Source organism: Oncorhynchus masou, chromosome 20 (assembly GCF_036934945.1).
Source record: "Oncorhynchus masou masou isolate Uvic2021 chromosome 20, UVic_Omas_1.1, whole genome shotgun sequence".
NCBI classification, from domain to species: Eukaryota; Metazoa; Chordata; class Actinopteri; order Salmoniformes; family Salmonidae; genus Oncorhynchus; species Oncorhynchus masou.
In genome coordinates this window covers 30,495,777-30,511,017 of record NC_088231.1, presented here as the reverse complement: position 1 = coordinate 30,511,017, position 15,241 = coordinate 30,495,777, and the positions used below count along the sequence as shown (strand labels likewise).

The 15,241-nt window shown below is 47.6% G+C and overlaps 1 pseudogene; it reads left to right on the top strand.

Annotated features, from left to right (window-relative positions):
• Positions 1 to 213: 213 nt before the first annotated feature.
• Positions 214 to 15,241, top strand: part of LOC135506630 (glutamate receptor 2-like) — a 45,193-nt pseudogene continuing 30,165 nt past the window's right edge.

Below are 15,241 nucleotides of genomic sequence, written 5' to 3'. Positions count from 1 at the left end.
CACACACAGCCAGTCAACCCCCCCCCCCCCCTTCACACACACACACAGCCAGCCAACCCCCCCCTCCACACACACACAGCCAGCCAACCCTCCACACACACACACAGCCAGCCAACCCCCCTCCACACACACAGTAACGCGTATTCCCTCAGTAATGCAACCATGTCGTCTCTCTCTCTCTCTGCTCAATGGCGTAAAAGTGGTGTGTGTCTCATGACAAAGCAGGAAGGTAACACAGGGACTGTTTTTCCTTTAGAGAATAAAGGAATCAGGGCGCTGAAGTAGGACAGCTAAATATACTCACACACACACACATATACACACACACACACACACACACACACATACACACACACACACACTCTAACAGACACACACACAGGTGTAGGCGCGCGGGCACACACACACACCCTCAATCACAACCTCTAACAAACACGCACAAGGACACACATACACTCAAAATAAACTGTTATTCATGACACCAATGTAAATGTAGCACAGTTAGCATGGTGCTAGTGATAGGGTTAGCATGGTGCTAGTGATAGGGTTAGCATGGTGCTCGTGGTAGGGTTCGCATGGTGCTAGTGATAGGTTTAGCATGGTGCTAGTGATAGGGTTAGCGTGGTGCTAGTGATAGTGTTAGCATGGTGCTAGTGATAGTGTTAGCATGGTGCTAGTGATAGGGTTAGCATGGTGCTAGTGGTAGGGTTAGCATGGTGCTAGTGATAGGTTTAGCATGGTGCTAGTGATAGGGTTAGCATGGTGCTAGTGATAGGGTTAGCATGGTGCTAGTGATAGGGTTAGCATGGTGCTAGTGATAGGGTTAGCATGGTGCTAGTGATGGGATTAGCATGGTGCTAACCAACCCTCTCTCTCTGCCTCTCCCTCCCCTCCCCCTCCCCATCTCTCTCTCTCCCCCACCCACCCTTTCTCTCTATGCAGTTTGTTCCCAGTTCTCCAGGGGTGTCTATGCCATCTTTGGTTTCTATGACAAGAAGAGTGTGAACACCATCACGTCTTTCTGTGAGACCCTCCACGTGTCCTTCATCACACCGTCGTTCCCTGCTGATGGACTCAATCAGTTTGTCCTTCAGATGAGACCCGACATCAAGGGACCTCTGGTCAGCTTAGTGGAGTATTACAAGTGGGACAAGTTCGCCTACCTCTATGACAGTGACAGAGGTGAGTCTGCTACCTATACATCTATTCATACAGCGCATTCAGAAAGTATTCAGACCCTTTGACTTTTTACACATTTTGTTGTCAAAGGCTTATTATAAAATGGATTCAATTGTTTTTCCCCCCATCAAACTATACACAATACCCCATAATGACAAAGCAAAAACAGGTTTTTAGAAATGTTTGCAAATTTATTACAAATACAAACTCAAATATCAGATGTACATAACTATTCAGACCGTTTACTCAGTACTTTGTTGAAGAACCTTTGGCAGCCTCGAGTCTCCTTGGGTATGATGCTATATAAGCTTGGCACACCTGTATTTGGGGAGTTACTCCCATTCTTCTCTGCAGATCCTCTCAAGCTCTGTCAGGTTGGATGGGGAGTGTTGCTGCACAGCTATTTTCAGGTCTCTCCAGAGATGTTCGATCGAGTTCTGGGCTCTGGCTGGGCCACTCAAGGACATTCAGAGACTTATCCCGAAGCCACTCCTGCGTTGTCTTGGCTGTGTGCTTAGGGTTGTTGTCCTGTTGGAAGTTGAACCATCACCCTAGTCTGAGGTCCTGAGCACTCTGGAGCAGGTTTTCATCAAGGATCTCTCTGTACTTGGCTCCGTTCATCTTTCTCTCGATACTAACTAGTCTCCCAGTCCCTGCCACTGAAAAACATCCCCACAGCATGATGCTACCACTGTAGGGATGGTGCCAGGTTTTCTCCAGACGTGACGCTTGGCATTCAGGCCAAAGAGTTCAATCTTGGTTTCATCAGACAAGAGAATCTTGTTTCTCACGGTCTGAGAGTCCTTTATCTGACACAACGGTAGTGGGTAGTAGTAGGGAGCCAGTTCAGGTCTGAGAGACCTTTATCTGACACAACGGTAGTGGGTAGTAGTAGGGAGCCAGTTCAGGTCTGAGAGTCCTTTATCTGCCTTCAGCTGGCTGTCATGTGCCTTTTTACTGAGGAGTGACTTCCGTCTGGCCACTCTAACATAAAAGCCTGATTGGTGAAGACTTGTAGAGAGGGTAGTTCTTCTGGAAGGTTCTCCCATCTCCACAGAGGAACTCTGGAGCTCTGTCAGAGTGACCATCAGGTGCTTGGTCACCTCCCTGACCAAGGCCCTTCTCCCATGATTGTAGAGCTGGCCGGGCGGCCATAGGTGGTAAGGCCCTGAGGTAAACTAGCCTCCTGTCCAGGGGATGTACTGAGGAGATAGATAGGTGGTAAGGCCCTGAGGTAAACTAGCCTCCTGTCCAGGGGATGTACTGAGGAGATAGATAGGTGGTAAGGCCCTGAGGTAAACTAGCCTCCTGTCCAGGGGATGTACTGAGGAGATAGATAGGTGGTAAGGCCCTGAGGTAAACTAGCCTCCTGTCCAGGGGATGTACTGAGGAGATAGATAGGTGGTAAGGCCCTGAGGTAAACTAGCCTCCTGTCCAGGGGATGTACTGTACATCAAGCTGTCTCACTACAGAAACAGGAGATAGACTAGTGTCCTGTCCAGGGGGTGTACTGGTACATCAAGTACTGTACACCCCCTTTTGCCCTCACCACAGCCTCAATTCGTTGGGGCATGGACTCTACAAAATGTTGTTCCACAGGGACGCTGGTGCATGTTGGCTCCAATGCTTCCTCCAGTCTCCTACTGTCTCCTCCTAGACTCCTACAGAGTCCTACAGTCTCCTACAGACTCCTCCAGTCTCCTACTGTCTCCTCCTAGACTCCTACAGTCTCCTCCAGTCTCCTTCAGTCTCCTCCAGACTCCTACAGACTCCTCCAGTCTCCTACTGTCTCCTCCTAGACTCCTACAGTCTCCTCCAGTCTCCTTCAGTCTCCTCCAGACTCCTCCAGTCTCCTCCAGTCTCCTACAGTCTCATACAGTCTCCTAGACTCCTACAGTAGTACTTTCTATCCTAACATGACCCTAACCCCAGTGACCTTTCTATCCTACCATGACCCTAACCCCTCGCCCCAGTGACCTTTCTATCCTACCATGACCCTAGCCCCTAACCCCAGTTACCTTTCTATCCTACCATGACCCTAACCCCTCGCCCCAGTGACCTTTCTATCCTACCATGACCCTAGCCCCTAACCCCAGTTACCTTTCTATCCTACCATGACCCTAACCCCAGTTACCTTTCTATCCTACCATGACCCTAGCCCCAGTTACCTTTCTATCCTACCATGACCCTAACCCCAGTTACCTTTCTATCCTACCATGACCATAGCCCCTAACCCCAGTTACCTTTATATCCTACCATGACCCCAGTTACCTTTCTATCCTACCATGACCCTAGCCCCTAACCCCAGTTACCTTTCTATCCTACCATGACCCTAACCCCAGCTACCTTTCTATCCTACCATGACCCTAACCCCAGTTACCTTTCTATCCTACCATGACCCTAGCCCCAGTTACCTTTCTATCCTACCATGACCCTAGCCCCTAACCCCAGTTACCTTTCTATCCTACCATGACCCTAACCCCAGTTACCTTTCTATCCTACCATGACCCTAGCCCCAGTTACCTTTCTATCCTACCATGACCCTAACCCCAGTTACCTTTCTATCCTACCATGACCATAGCCCCAGTTACCTTTCTATCCTACCATGACCATAGCCCCAGTTACCTTTCTATCCTACCATGACCCTAGCCCCTAACCCCAGTTACCTTTCTATCCTACCATGACCCTAACCCCAGTTACCTTTCTATCCTACCATGACCCTAACCCCAGTTACCTTTCTATCCTACCATGACCCTAACCCCAGTTACCTTTCTATCCTACCATGACCCTAACCCCAGTTACCTTTCTATCCTACCATGACCCTAGCCCCAGTTACCTTTCTATCCTACCATGACCCTAACCCCTAACCCCAGTTACCTTTCTATCCTACCATGACCCTAGCCCCTAACCCCAGGTACCTTTCTATCCTACCATGACCCTAGCCCCAGTTACCTTTCTATCCTACCATGACCCTAACCCCTCGCCCCAGTGACCTTTCTATCCTACCATGACCCTAGCCCCAGTTACCTTTCTAACCTGCTGTGTGTCTATATATGTGTATGTGTAGGTCTGTCCACCTTGCAAGTGATCCTGGATACAGCAGCAGAGAGGAAGTGGATTGTAACAGCCATCAACGTAGGCAACCTGAAGGATGAGAGAAAGGACGAGGCGTATCGCTCCATGTTCCAAGACCTGGAGATACGAAAGGAGAGGAGAGTCATTCTGGACTGTGAACAAGACAAGGTTAAAGACATCATGGACCAGGTCGGTCTGTCTGTCTGTCTGTCTGTCTATCTGTGTCTAGACTGTGAGCAAGACTCGGTTAAAGACATCATGGACCAGGTCGGTCTGTCTGTCTGTCTGTCTGTCTGTCTGTCTGTCTGTCTGTCTGTCTGTCTGTGTCTAGACTGTGAGCAAGACTCGGTTAAAGACATCATGGACCAGGTTGGTCTGTCTGTCTGTCTGTGTCTAGACTGTGAACAGGACAAGGTTAAAGACATCATGGACCAGGTTGGTCTGTCTGTCTGTCTGTGTCTAGACTGTGAGCAAGACTCGGTTAAAGACATCATGGACCAGGTTGGTCTGTCTGTCTGTCTGTCTGTCTGTCTGTCTGTCTGTCTGTCTGTCTGTCTGTCTGTCTGTCTGTGTCTAGATTGTGAACAAGACAAGGTTAAAAGTCTAACAGGCTGACTACACCTCTTGCGTCGGGGGGTGAAGTGACTATGCAAGGGTGCTCTCGATGTTGCAGCTGTAGAACCTTTTGAGGATCTGGGGACCCATGCCAAATCTTTTCAGTCTCCTGGGGGAGAAAAGGTTTTGTTGTGCCCTCTTCACGACTGTCTTCGTGTGTTTGGACCATAATAGTTCATTGGTGATGTGGACACCAAGGAACTTGAAACTCTCAACCCGCTCCACTTCAGCCCCGTTGATGTTAATGGGGGCTTGTTCGGCCTGCCTTTTCCTGTAGTCCACTATCAGCTCCTTTGTCTTGCTCACATTGAGGTTGTTGTCCTGGCACCACACTGCCAGATCTCGGATCTCCTCCATATAGGCTGTGTCATCGTTGTCGGTGATCAGGCCTATGTCGTCAGCAAACTTAATGATGGTGTTGGAGTCATGTTTGTCCAGGCAGTCATGGGTGGACAGGGAGTACAGGAGGGGACTAAGTACACACCCCTGAGGGGCACCATTGTTGAGGATCAGCGTGGCAGATGTATTGTTGCCTAGTCTTACCACCTGGGGGCAGCCCGTCAGGAAATCCAGGATCCAGTTGCAGAGGGAGTTGTTTAGTCCCAGGGTCCTTAGATTAGTGATGAGCTTCGTGGGCACTATGGTATTGAAACCTGAGCTGTAGTCAATGAACAGCATTCTCACATAGGTGTTCCTTTTGTCCAGGTGAGAAAGGGCAGTGTGGAGTGCAATTGAGATTGCGTCATCTGTGGATCTGTTGGAACGGTATGCGAATTGGAGTGGGTCTAGGATATCCGGGATGATGGTGTGGATGTGAGCCATGACCTGCCTTTCAAAGCACTTCATGGCTACTGACGTTAGTGCTACGGGTCGGTAGTCATATAGGCAGGTTACCTTCCTTGGGCACAGGGACAGGGTGGTCTGCTTGAAACATGTTCATATTACAGACTCAGACAGGGAGAGGTTTAAAATGTCAGTGAAGACACTTGCCAGTTGGTCTGCGCATGCTTTGAGTGCACGTCCTGGCAATCCATCTGGCCCCGAGGCTTTGTGAATGTTGACCTGTTTAAAGGTCTTCCTCACATCAGCTACCGAGTGCGTTATCACACAGTCATCCAGAACAGCTGGTGCTCTTTTTTAGTCTGTAATAGTTTTCAAGCCCTGCCACATCTGACGAGCATCAGAGCCGGTGTAGTAGGATTCAATCTTAATCCTGTATTGACGCGTTGCTTGTTTGATGGTTCATCGGGATTTCTTATAGGCGTCTGAATTAGTGTCCCGCTCCTTGAAAGCGGCAGCTCTAGCCTTTAGCTCGATGTGGATGTTGCCTGTAATCCATGGGTTCTGGTTGGGATATGTACCTCAAAAGGCTGAAGAAATTTGGCCTGTCACCCAAAACCATGACAAATTTTTACAGATGCACAATCGAGAGCATCCTGTCGGGCTGTATCACAGCCTGGTACGGAAACTGCACCACCCTCAACTGCAGGGCTCTCCAGAGGGTAGTGCGATCTGCCCAACACATCATCGGGTACAAGCTAACTGCCATCCAGGACACAGCACCTGATGTCACAGGTGAACCCTAACCCTAACCTAACCCAGGAAGGCCAAAAAGATCATCAAGGTCAACAACCACCCGATCCACTGCCTGTTCCTGCGGCTATGGAACCCTGACCTGTTCACCGGACGGGCTCCCTGTCCCAGACCTACTGTTTTCAACTCTCTAGAGACAGCAGGAGCGGTAGAGATACTCTGAATGATCGGCTATGGAACCCTGACCTGTTCACCGGACTTGCTCCCTGTCCCAGACCTACTGTTTTCAACTCTCTAGAGACAGCAGGAGCGGTAGAGATACTCTGAATGATCGGCTATGGAACCCTGACCTGTTCACCGGACGTGCTACCTGTCCCAGACCTACTGTTTTCAACTCTCTAGAGACAGCAGGAGCGGTAGAGATACTCTGAATGATCGGCTATGGAACCCTGACCTGTTCACCGGACGTGCTACCTGTCCCAGACCTGCTGTTTTCAACTCTCTAGAGACAGCAGGAGCGGTAGAGATACTCTGGATGATCGGCTATGAAAAGCCAACTGACATTTACTCCTGAGGTGCTGACCTGTTGCACCCACGACAACTACTGTGATTATTATTATTGGACCCTGCTGGTCATCTATGAACATTTGAACATCTTGGCCATGTTCTGTTATAATCTTCACCCGGCACAGCCAGAAGAGGACTGGCCACCCCTGGGGCGGCAGGGTAGCCTAGTGGTTAGAGCGTTGGACTAGCAACCGGAAGGTTGCGAGTTCAAACCCCCGAGCTGACAAGGTACAAATCTGTCGTTCTGCCCCTGAACAGGCAGTTAACCCACTGTTCCTAGGCCATCATTGAAAATAAGAATTTGTTCTTAACTGACTTGCCTGGTTAAATAAAGGTAAAAAAATAAATAAATAATAATAATAACCTGGTTCCTCTCTAGGTTTCTTCCTAGGTTCGGGCCTTTCTAGGGAGTTTTTCCTAGCCACCGTGCTTCTACATCTGCATTGCTTGCTGTTTGGGGTTTTAGCCTGGGTTTCTGTACAGCACTTTGTGACATCGGCTGATGTCTCTCTGTTTCTTGGGACCTAGAACAAGCATCTCTGTTTTGTCCGAGTTTTAAAAAAAATGTGTGTGTGGCTCTTTACATGCCCCCAACTATAACCTGGAAATATATTACATTCAGACTACACATTGATACATAACATTACCTAGATGGAATTTGCAAGTCTTCCAAAAAGGAAAAAAAACAGATAAATATCAGGTTTTCTCATATGTACCGGTTCATGAGGGTTGCCTAATCACACATGAAATCTTTGAAAGATGTGCCCTTTTGAACCTTTCAAACAGCCCCTATGGCCCCAATTCAAGGCACTTCCGGGTGTCACAGGGGTAAACGCATATCCTCATTGGGGTAGGCTTTTGCAGAATCCTGAGTTTCAGTCTTTACGTTAAGAACTGACTGATTTACAGAGGGTTGAATGCAGGGTTTTTCACTAACTGTAGGCTGTGATATCCAAACCACTTTTAGGGTGAATTTAAACAATGTCACTTGAAACAATGCCACTTTAAATAATGCCACTTTAATAATGTTTGCATATCTTACATTACTCATATCATATGTTTAGTGGGGAGAACAAGTATTTGATACACTGCCGATTTGCAGGTCTTCCTACTTACAAAGCATGTAGAGGTCTGTAATTTTTATCATATCACTTCAATTGTGAGAGACGGAATCTAAAACAAAAATCCAGAAAATCACATTGTATGATTTTTTAGTAATTAATTTGCATTTTATTGCATGACATAAATATATGATCACCTACCAACCAGTAAGAATTCCGGCTCTCACAGACCTGTTAGTTTTTCTTTAAGAAGCACTCCTGTTCTCCACTCATTACCTGTATTAATTGCACCTGTATGAACTGATGTCCTATATTGGGTTCTATTGGGATCCATTGGGTTCTATAGGGATCCATTGGGTTCTATTGGGATCCATTGGGTTCTATAGGGATCCATTGGGTTCTATTAGGATCCATTGGGTTCTATTGGGATCCATTGGGTTCTATAGGGATCCATTGGGTTCTATAGGGATCCATTGGGTTCTATTAGGATCCATTGAGTTCTATAGGGATCCATTGAGTTCTATTGGGATCCATTGGGTTCTAATGGGATCCATTGGATTCTATTGGGATCCATTGAGTACTATTGGAATCCATTCAATTATATTGGGATCAATTTAGTTCTTTTGGGATCCATTGAGTTCTATTGGATATTGTCTGTTGACTGTATTAGGTACAGTATAAGGTAAGGGTATTTGTGACATTGTTTTACGATAGAGTATATTGATTGATATTCCTGAATAATCGTTTCTGAAATGGGAAATGTGTGCTTTAATCCATTTCATAGGTAATGTACAAAACTCCTGTGTTTATCCCTTCCTAATATGGTATTGTTTTATATAATATTATTTTATGTAAACTGTTTTATAAGATATTGTTTTACATTATATTGTTTTTTGTGTTCCTGCAGGTCATCACCATTGGCCGACATGTTAAAGGATACCATTACATCATCGCTAACCTGGTATGATACCTGCTACCTCTCATATTTCTACATAACTTGTACTGACATCACACATAACCTGGTACTAACCTGGTATGATCTCTGGTACTAACCTGGTATGATCCCTGGTACTAACCTGGTATGATACCTGGTACTAACCTGGTATGATCTCTGGTACTAACCTGGTATGATACCTGGTACTAACCTAGTATGATCCATGGTACTAACCTGGTTTGATCCCTGGTACTAACCTGGTATGATACCTGGTACTAATTTGGTATGATACCTGGTACTAAACTGGTATGATACCTGGTACTGACCTGGTACCTCTCATATTACTACATAACTGGTAATGGCATCACATATAGCCTGGTACAAACCTGGTATGATCCCTGGTACCTCTCATATTACTACTTAACTGGTAATGACATCACATATAGCCTGGTACTAACCTGGTATGAACCCTGGTACTAACCTGGTATGATCCCTGGTACTAACCTGGTATGATACCTGGTACTAACCTGGTATAATATATGGTACTAACCTGGTATGATCCCTGGTACCTCTCATATTACTACTTAACTGGTAATGACATCACATATAGCCTGGTACTAACCTGGTATGAACCCTGGTACTTACCTGGTATGATCCCCGGTACTAACATGGTATGAACCCTGGTACTTACCTGGTATGATCCCCGGTACTAACATGGTATGATCCCTGGTACTAACTTGGTATGATACCTGGTACTAACCTGGTATGATACCTGGTACTAACCTGGTATGATCCCTGGTACTAACCTGGTATGATCCCTGATACTAACCTGGTATGATCTCTGATACTAACCTGGTATAATCCCTGGTACTAACCTAGTATGATACCTGGTACTAACTTGGTATGATCCCTGGTACTAACCTGGTATGATCCCTGGTACCTCTCATATTACTACATAACTGGTAATGACATCACATATAGCCTGGTACTAACTCAGTGTGTGTGTGTGTGTGTGTGTGTGTGTGTGTGTGTGTGTGTGTGTGTGTGTGTGTGTGTGTGTGTGTGTGTGTGTGTGTGTGTGTGTGTGTGTGTGTGTGTGTGTGTCCAGGGCTTCGTTGATGGTGACCTGTCTAAGATCCAGTATGGGGGAGCCAATGTGTCGGGTTTCCAGATTGTTGACTTTGAGGAGCCACTCGTCTCCAAGTTCGACCAGAGATGGGAAGCACTGGAGGAGAAGGAGTACCCTGGTGCTGACAGCAGGATCAGGGTAGTACCCCTAACCTCTAACCCCTGACCCCTACCCTACCGTAACCCTGGTGCTGACAGCAGGATCAGGGTAGTACCCCCAACCTCTAACCCCTGACCCCTACCCTACCGTAACCCTGGTGCTGACAGCAGGATCAGGGTAGTACCCCTAACCTCTAACCCCTAACCCCTACCCTACCGTAACCCTGGTGCTGACAGCAGGATCAGGGTAGTACCCTTAACCTCTAACCCCTTGACCCCTACCCTAACCCCTAACCCTGGAGCTGACAGCAGGATCAGGGTAGTACCACCTCTAATCTCAGACCCTTGACCCCTACCCTAACCCCTAACCCCTACCCTAACCCTGGAGCTGACAGCAGGATCAGGGTAGTACCACCTCTAATCTCAGACCCTTGACCCCTACCCTAACCCCTAACCCCTACCCTAACCCTGGTGCTGACAGAAGGATCAGGGTAGTACCACCTCTAATCTCAGACCCTTGACCCCTACCCTAACCCCTAACCCCTACCCTAACCCTGGTGCTGACAGAAGGATCAGGCTACGTCCTCTAACTAAACTGCAGATACTGAAGTGAGGATTCGTTCAATCAGTCACTTACATGAACACAGAAATGGGTTATTAGAACAGCTTATCAGCACATCTCTCAATAACTCTCCATTTGTCTCTCCCTCTCTCTCTCTCTCTCTCTCTCCACATCTTTCAATATATCGTCATCTCTCAATCTCTTTCTCTCTCCCTCTATCCCTCTATCTCTCTCTCTCTCCACATCTTTCAATATCTCTTCATCTCCCCATCTCTCCCTCTATCTCTCTCTCTCTCTCCATCTCTGAATATCTCTTCATTGCTCTCTCCCTCTATCCCTCTATCTCTCTCCATCTCTGAATATCTCTTCATTGCTCTCTCCCTCTATCCCTCTATCTCTCTCTCCACATCTTTCAATATCTCTTCATCTCCCCATCTCTCCCTCTATCCCTCTATCTCTCTCCATCTCTGAATATCTCTCCATTTCTCTCTCCCGCTATCCCTCTATCTCTCTCTCTCTCCAGTACACATCAGCTCTGACTTATGATGCGGTCCAGGTTATGACTGAAGCGTTCCGGACACTCACCAAGCAGCGGATCGATTTCAGTCGTCGTGGCAATAACGGGGACTGTCTGGCCAATCCAGCAGTGCCCTGGTCTCAGGGGATGGAGATAGAACGCGCTCTAAAACAGGTTACCATAGAAACAGATTTTAGCGTGTTTTTAGGGTCTTCAATGATCTTGTGTGTTGTGTAGTTTTATATGGTTGGGGTAAAATACTGGGTATGTGTGTGTGTGTGTGTGTGTGTGTGTGTGTGTGTGTGTGTGTGTGTGTGTGTGTGTGTGTGTGTGTGTGTGTGTGTGTGTGTGTGTGTGTGTGTGTGTGTGTGTGTGTGTGTGTGTGTGTGTGTGTGTGTGTGTGTGTGTGTGTAGGTGCGTGTGGATGGGCTGACAGGTAATATCCAGTTTGACCAGTATGGTAAAAGAGTCAACTACTCCGTCAACGTGATGGAACTGAAGAACACTGGACCAGTTAAGGTACAGCCATTCAGCATTTACCAGCACACTCACTTCCTTACAATGAGCCAATTAACATTCACCAGTCTATTCACTTCCTTACAATCAGTCAATCAGCATTGTCCGGACCTCTGGCAGTCTCTATGGGTGTGCCACAGGGTTCAATTCTCGGGCCGACTCTCTTCTCTGTATACATCAATGATGTCGCTCTTGCTGCTGGTGAGTCTCTGATCCACCTCTACGCAGACGACATCATTCTGTTTACTTCTGGCCCTTCTTTGGACACTGTGTTAACAAACCTCCAGACGAGCTTCAATGCCATACAACTCTCCTTCCGTGGCCTCCAACTGCTTTTAAATGCTAGTAAAACTAAATGCATGCTATTCAACCGATTGTTGCCCGAACCCGCCTGCCCGACTAGCATCACTACTCTGGACGGCTCTGACTTAGAATATGTGGACAACTACAAATACCTAGGTGTCTGGTTAGACTGTAAACTCTCCTTCCAGATTCACATTAAGCATCTCCAATCCAAAATTAAATCTAGAATTGGCTTCCTATTTCGCAACAAAGCATCATTCACTCATGCTGCCAAAAATTCCCTCGTAAAACTGACTATCCTACCGATCCTTGACTTCTGCGATGTAATTTATAAAATAGCCTCCAACACTCTACTCAGCAAGTTGGATACAGTCTATCACAGTGCCATCCGTTTTGTCACCAAAGCACCATATACTACTCACCACTGCGACCTGTATGCTCTCGTTGGCTGGCCCTCGATTCATATTTGTCTCCAAACCACTGGCTCCAGGTCAACTATAAGTCTTTGCTAGGTAAAGCTCCGCCTTATCTCAACTCACTGGTCACGGTAACAACATCCACCCGTAGCACGCACTCCAGCAGATATATCTCACTGATCCTCCCCCAAAGCCAAAACCTACTTTGTCCGCCTTTCCTTCTAGTTCTCTGCTGCCAATGACTGGAACGAATTGCAAAAATGAATTCAAACCAAGAGAAAATCCTGTTGTAGCGTACCTCTGAATTCCAGAAAAAACTGCTGTATCTAAAGCCTCCTGGAAGTCAACCCGAGTCGGTATCTAAAGCCTCCTGGAGGTCAACCCGAGTCGGTATCTAAAGCCTCCTGGAGGTCAACCCGAGTCGGTATCTAAAGCCTCCTGGAAGTCAACCCGAGTCGGTATCTAAAGCCTCCTGGAAGTCAACTCAAGTTGGGCTGGCTTTGTGTTTCCACTGCCTCCAGAATAGAAATGATGTCATGTTGCTAGTTAGCCAATGTGACTGTGCAGCTAGCTTCGCTACAACTAGCTAGCAAGATGCTGAAAAAAGAATTTACCCTCACTATGCTGTAACTAACATTACCCCATACTCCCCATGCTAGCTAGCTAAACGTTTAGCTTCATCGCTAGCACAACAGGAGAGTTAGCTAGCCTAATATCCAACCTTGCGTGCCATGGCCACAGCTAGCCAAATGTTTAGCTTGCTAGCTAGCTAAACGGTTAGCGTCATCGCTAGCATAGCTAGCTAGATTCCTAAGATTGCTTGCCTTGGGATTGGCTATTAGCTAGCAGCCTGACCAAAAACATCAGAGGACAGGCTTTCAATCCCTGCTCGCTTATATTAGCTAGCTAGCGTGTTTCAACTCTGAATTGCAAGCTAACATTTGATGGCTGAATGTTGTCAAACTTTTATCGTGTAGTGCAAAAATAAATGAAGTATCCAACTATGCTGGTAATTCTTGTCATGTCTGACGAGTGCAGTAGGGTACTACTTGTCCATGTGCTAACAGCAACAAACCTAGAAGAGATAAACGTGAAAGCATCCAGCGGAGATCAGCTTCTCATTAGCTAGCTAACGTTAGCTATATTATAGTTATAATGTTTACTGTTTTGAAATAACATATATTTCTTTGATTGTACATATGTCTTAGCAAGCAAGCTCTTTATCAGCAAACTAAGCTTTTTTAAGTCATAATATGTGTGTTTTCAGATTGGCTACTGGAATGAAGTGGACAAGATGGTGGTGACTAAACTAGACATCTTCCCCAACGACACGAATGGGATGGAGAACAAGACTGTTATCGTCACAACTATCCTGGTAACAACGTGGTGAAGGGTGGTGGGTGGCGAAGGGTGGTGGGCGGCGAAGGGTGGTGGGCGGCGAAGGGTGGTGGGCGGCGAAGGGTGGTGGGCGGCGAAGGGTGGTGGGCGGTGAAGGGTGGTGGGGTGGTGGGGGTGGTGGGCGGTGCAGGGTGGTGGGCGGTGAAGGGTGGTGGGCGGTGAAGGGTGGTGGGTGGTGAAGGGTGGTGGGTGGTGAAGGGTGGTGGGGGTGGTGAAGGGTGGTGGGTGGTGAAGGGTGGTGGGTGGTGAAGGGTGGTGGGTGGTAAAGGGTGGTGGGTGGTGAAGGGTGGTGGGTGGTAAAGGGTGGTGAGTGGTGAAGGGTGGTGGGTGGTGAAGGGTGGTGGGTGGTAAAGGGTGGTGGGCGGTGAAGGGTGGTAAAGGGTGGTGGGCGGTGAAGGGTGGTGGGTGGTAAAGGGTGGTGAGTGGTGAAGGGTGGTGGGTGGTTGTTCAAATGACAAAAATATGGTCATCTTTAAAGACATCTTGGTAAAAGTTTGTGCGCGTGTGCGTGCGTGCGTGCGTGTGTTTGTGTTTGTTTGTGTGTGTGTGTGCGCGTGTGGGTGTGTGTGTGTGTTTGTGTTTGTGTGCGTGCGTGTGTGTGCGTGTGCGCGTGTGTTTGTGTGTGTGTGTGTGTGTGTTTTGCAGGAAGCCCCATACGTGATGCTAAAGAAGAATGCTGAGTTGTTCCTAGACAACGACCGTTACGAAGGCTACTGCGTCGACCTGGCAGCAGAGATCGCTAAGCACTGTGGGATACGCTACCAGCTAAGGATTGTGGGAGATGGAAAGTACGGAGCTCGAGACGCTGAAACCAAGATCTGGAACGGGATGGTTGGAGAGCTGGTGTACGGGGTAAGAACTCTGACCTCTGACCTTTGATCTCTGTTGTTATTATGAAATTAGAACCTGAGGACACAAGAACTAAGTGTAACTCTCTGCCTCCCCTCTCCCCCTCTCCCCCTCTCCTCCCCCTCCTCCTCCCCCCTGTAGAAAGCAGACATAGCCGTAGCCCCCTCTCACTATCACCCTGGTCCGAGAGGAGGTGATCGACTTCTCCAAGCCATTCATGTCTCTGGGCATCTCCATCATGATCAAAAAGCCCCAGAAGTCTAAACCAGGGTTTCTCCTTCCTGGACCCGCTGGCCTATGAGATCTGGATGTGTATAGTGTTTGCCTACATCGGTGTGAGCGTGGTGCTGTTCCTGGTGAGCCGGTTCAGCCCGTATGAATGGCACATGGAGGAGTATGAGGATGGCCAGCTGCCCACCAGCGAGTCCTCTAATGAGTTTGGGATCTTTAACTCTCTGTGGTTCTCTCTAGGAGCCTTTATGCAGCAAG